This window comes from Misgurnus anguillicaudatus, chromosome 20 (genome assembly GCF_027580225.2).
Source record: "Misgurnus anguillicaudatus chromosome 20, ASM2758022v2, whole genome shotgun sequence".
In the NCBI taxonomy this organism is placed as follows: Eukaryota; Metazoa; Chordata; class Actinopteri; order Cypriniformes; family Cobitidae; genus Misgurnus; species Misgurnus anguillicaudatus.
The window spans coordinates 10,318,535-10,323,696 of NC_073356.2; the positions used below are offsets into that span (position 1 = coordinate 10,318,535).

Genomic DNA, 5,162 nt, shown 5'->3' on the forward strand with positions numbered 1-5,162 from the left:
TAAATATTTACATTAAATAAAATTATTATATAAAATTAAATAGTATAATATAAAATTATTGTTTTTGTTAATGTTCTGTCTTTAAAATTAATAACAAAGACTATGTTCTTCATACTTACATTTATGTATAACAGGACTAGAAGCTAAAACACACTTGAAACAGATTGACGTCATAAAAACACTATAATGTCCAGCAATGAGTGAGATTTTGCTTCCATCTAGTGTATGCAATTGGCATTGGCATTTATCTGGATATGAGTGTGGGTAAGTTTTAGTGAACTTCCTAAGTCAAGTCGTGGTGCACTAAGCTAACGAGAACAGTCTAATAAATAAAGAACCCAGTGTACTTGTTTAAATAGGACATAATTAACTAGTACCTCAGATCTAAACTGTTTGTTTTGTGATTTGATGGGTTCAACTAAGTTATTGAAGTTGGTATATTTTGTCAAGATTCATTAATAATAATAATAAGAATTAATAACAACAATAATAACCAACAAGTAATGTTACAAGATTAATAAAAGCAAATATTGTACTAGGCCTATTAAAATCAGCATTTGTACTTGTGGCTCGTTGGTCTAGGGGTATGATTCTCGCTTAGGGTGCGAGAGGTCCCGGGTTCAAATCCCGGACGAGCCCTTTAACCATTAGCAAGCATATTAAAAAAGATCTGGGTTAAGTAAACCAGCAGTTACCAGTTAATTCTGAATAATTGATCAATTCAAACGGATTCGTAACTATCTAAAAACATAATAGAAACTGTGTAATGGTCCATCAGTTAATTACATACAGTCTTGTTCAAAATAACAGCAGCACAATGTGACCAACCAGAACAATCAAGGTCCTTAGCACATTCCCTATTGCTACGTGGCAAACAAGCCACCAGTAGGCTCAGCAGATTCCCAGAAAACAAACAAGATCCAGCATTCATGATATGCATGCTCTTAAGGCCGTGCAATTGGGCAACTAGTTGAAAGGGGTGTGTTCAAAAAAATAGCAGTGTCTACCTTTGACTGTACAAACTCAAAACTATTTTGTACAAACATTTTTTTTTCTGGGATTTAGCAATCCTGTGAATCACTAAACTAATATTTAGTTGTATGACCACCGTTTTTTAAAACTGCTTGACATCTGTGTGGCATGGAGTCAACCAACTTGTGGCACCTCTCAGCTGTTATTCTACTCCATGATTCTTTAACAACATTCCACAATTCATTCACATTTCTTGGTTTTGCTTCAGAAACAGCATTTTTGATATCACCCCACAAGTTCTCAATTGGATTAAGGTCTGGAGATTGGGCTGGCCACTCCATAACATTAATTTTGTTGGTTTGGAACCAAGACTTTGCCCGTTTACTAGTGTGTTTTGGGTCATTGTCTTGTTGAAACAGCCATTTCAAGGGCATGTCCTCTTCAGCATAGGGCAACATGACCTCTTCAAGTATTTTAACATATGCAAACTGATCCATGATCCCTGGTATGCGATAAATAGGCTCAACACCATAGTAGGAGAAACATGCCCATATCATGATGCTTGCACCTCCATGCTTCACTGTCTTCACTGTGTACTGTGGCTTGAATTCAGAGTTTGGGGGTCGTCTCACAAACTGCCTGTGGCCCTTGGACCCAAAAAGAAAAATTTTACTCTCATCAGTCCACAAAATGTTCCTCCATTTCTCTTTAGGCCAGTTGATGTGTTCTTTGGCAAATTGTAACCTCTTCTGCACATGCCTTTTTTTTAACAGAGGGACTTTGCGGGGGATTCTTGAAAATAGATTAGCTTCACACAGACGTCTTCTAACTGTCACAGTACTTACAGGTAACTCCAGACTGTCTTTGATCATCCTGGAGGTGATAATTGGCTGAACCTTTGCCATTCTGGTTATTCTTCTATCCATTTTGATGGTTGTCTTCCGTTTTCTTCCACATCTCTCTGGTTTTGCTCTCCATTTTAAGGCATTGGAGATCATTTTAGCTGAACAGCCTATCATTTTTTGGACCTCTTTATACTTTTTCCCCTCTCCAATCAACTTTTTAATCAAAGTACGCTGTTCTTCTGAACAATGTCTTGAACGACCCATTTTCCTCAGCTTTCAAATGCATGTTCAACAAGTGTTGGCTTCATCCTTAAATAGGGGCCACCTGATTCACACCTGTTTCTTCACAAAATTGATAACCTCAGTGATTGAATGCCACACTGCTATTTTTTTGAACACACCCCTTTCAACTAATTCAACTAATTGCCCAATTGCACAGCCTTAAGAGCGTGCATATCATGAATGCTGGGTCTTGTTTGTTTTCTGAGAATCTACTGAACCTACTGGTAACTTGTTTGCCACGTAGCAATAAAAAAATATACTAAAAACCTTGATTATTCTGGTTAGTCACATTGTACTGCTAGTATTTTGAACAAGACTGTACATTTATTTTACATTTACTATTATTTATTTAGCAGACGCTTATTTTATCCAGGCAAGGCGACACAAATGACCCATTGTAAGGCAGACGCAGACACAACGGGGTCCATTTTGCGGATGTTTATTAAAACAAACCAATCTGGCAAACAAATCCAAGACATTAGACGACAGGGTAAACTGAGACAGGCAGATAAGTCAATAACAATAGACAGTCCAATCCAGGCAAACAATATCAAGGGATAATCCAAATGCAGAAAACAAGTAAACAGGCAGATGGTCATAAACAGGGAGTCAGAATAACACTTAGAATAACGCTCGGTATGCAGGGGTAAGCTGGCAATACTTCGTGCTAGACCTAGGCTAGCTTGAGGCTTAAGTAAGGCAAGACAGGAAATTATCAGAGAAGCACAGGGCGGCGCCATGTCAGTACTCCGGAGAGGGCTCCCTCTGGTGGCGCGGCGGTATTGATGTTACAGAATCCCCCCTTGGAGCGCCTCCTGGCACTCTACGGGGTCTTCCTCGAGGATGTGGTGCAGGTCGGTCGGGTCTGGCTCAGTGAAACTCCTAGATGAGGTTGGGGTCCAGAATGTCGTCTGAGGCTACCCAGGACCTTTCCTCAGGGTCATTGCCCTCCCAATCAACCAGAAACTGGAGCCGATCCCCGTCGGATATCATGCAAGAAATCCAACTAGAACATCAACAAGACCCCATATTCGGGTGGTATGGGGTCTTGTTGATGTTCTAGTTGGATTTCTTGCATGATATCCCAGGAAATAGGAGCGATGATGTGGGCTGGTGGTACTATGGGTGCAGGGGTGCGGTCAGAGGGTGTAGGGTCATGGTAGCGGGATAGTGCATCTGCCTTGCCAGTCTTGTTTCCGGGTCTGTAAGTGATAGAGAAGTTGAATCTGGTAAAAAATAATGACTATCTTGCACTTGATAATAGGAAATAAAATAAAAGTAAAAAAAAAAGAATAATGACTATCTTGCTTGACGTGCGTTGAGTAGTTTAGCTCCTTTTACGTACTCCAAATTCTTATGATCAGTTAGGATCAGGAAATGATGCTTAGCTCCCTCAAGCCAGTGTCTCCATTCTTCCAGGGCTGCCTTAATTGATAGGAGTTCTTTGTTTCCGACATCATAGTTGCGTTCTGCCGACGTGAGTTTTCTGGAGAAGTAAGTACATGGGTATACCTTGTTTGATGGTTCGTGACGCTGGACGAGAACAGCCCCAATTCCTGTGTCAGATGCGTCGACTTCTACTATGAACTGCTTTTCTGGATCAGGGTGTTTCAGAATAGGGGCTGAGGTAAAACAGAATAGGGGCTGAGGACTTTTAACTTTTGGAATGCTTGTTCTGCTTGGGGGTTCCAGGATAGCTTCTTAGGTTTGCCTTTCAAAAGTGATGTCAGAGGTGCTGCTATCATGCTGTAGTTATGTATTAATTTTCTGTAGAAGTTTGCAACTCCTAGGAATCTTTGTAGATCCTTGACTGTACGGGGTGTGGGCCATTCAGTGACTGCCTTGACTTTCGTCCATTTCGACTCCCTGTGAGCCAAGAAAGTCAGTTTTAGTAACATGGAACTCACCCTTTTCCTCTTTGATGTACAACTGGTTCTGTAGAAGACGAGACAGGACTTCTTTTACATGGCTGACATGGTCCTCTATACTGTTGGAGTAAATGAGAATATCGTCAATGTATGCAATTACGTACTGATTCAGGAGGTCTCTGAAGACTTCATTAATGAAGGACTGGAATACTGCGGGAGAGTTAGATAGCCCATACGGCATCACAAGGTACTCATAGTGCCCTCTAGTGGTGTGGAATGCTGTTTTCCATTTGTCGCCTTCACGGATTCGATTGAGGTTATAGGCACAGCGTAAGTCAAGCTTGGTGTAGATTTTTGCTTCTCGGAGCCGTTCTGGGGCAGAAGGGAGAAGAGGTAAAGGATAAGGTAATTTCACAGTGATATTGTTCAAACCTCTATAATCAATGCAGGGTCTCAGGCCTCCATCTTTCTTTTCTACGAAAAAGAAACCGCCTGCAGCAGGAGAGGTAGATGATCGGAAAAATCAATTTTGTAAAGCTTCAGAAATATAGTCCTCCATAGCACGGATTTCAGGTTGGGACAGAGGGTACACTTTACTCTTGGGGGCATGGCATGCAGGGGTAAGCTGGTATGCAGGGGTAAGCTGGCATTACTTCACGCTAGACTCACCCTGCGTTTCAGTTTGTTTTTTTATGACCTTCCCTCCCTAACTTCCCACATTCACTCGGATGTACGTCATTGCTTACGTTGTACGTGTGCCCACTAATGCTGAAACACTTGAAGTAGGTTCAAATGGATCGCCCTAAGCCCTTGATCACATGGAAAGTGGAGACTGCCCCCTCCATGTGCAAAGCGAGTTGCTGAAGTGACGTCACAATCGTGATGCATTGTGGGATATGGAGCTGCCTGAAGTGTACATATGAATTAGACTTGCTCCCTCGATTTTGACCGGTCTGTCCATATAAACTTCCCTCGTCCACTTGACAAAGTGGAACGCACTTCAAAATGGCAACAGGGATTCCCCCGAGGGGAAGTGTTTAGGGAAGCTCGCGAGTGCGTGTCTAAAACAGGAGTGGAACGCACCCCTAGGCTAGCTTGAGGCTTAAGGCAAGACAGGAAATGATCAGAGAAGCACAGGGCGGCGCCATGTCAGTACTCCGAAGAGGGCTCCCTCTGGTGGCGCGGCGATATGGAT

The 5,162-nt window shown here is 42.0% G+C and overlaps 1 non-coding gene across 1 annotated transcript; it reads left to right on the top strand.

Annotated features, from left to right (window-relative positions):
* The first annotated feature begins 567 nt into the window (after positions 1–567).
* On the top strand, positions 568–639 carry trnap-agg (transfer RNA proline (anticodon AGG)). The gene has a single exon. It is a non-coding gene; the product is annotated as a tRNA-Pro (tRNA).
* Positions 640–5,162: the final 4,523 nt, after the last annotated feature.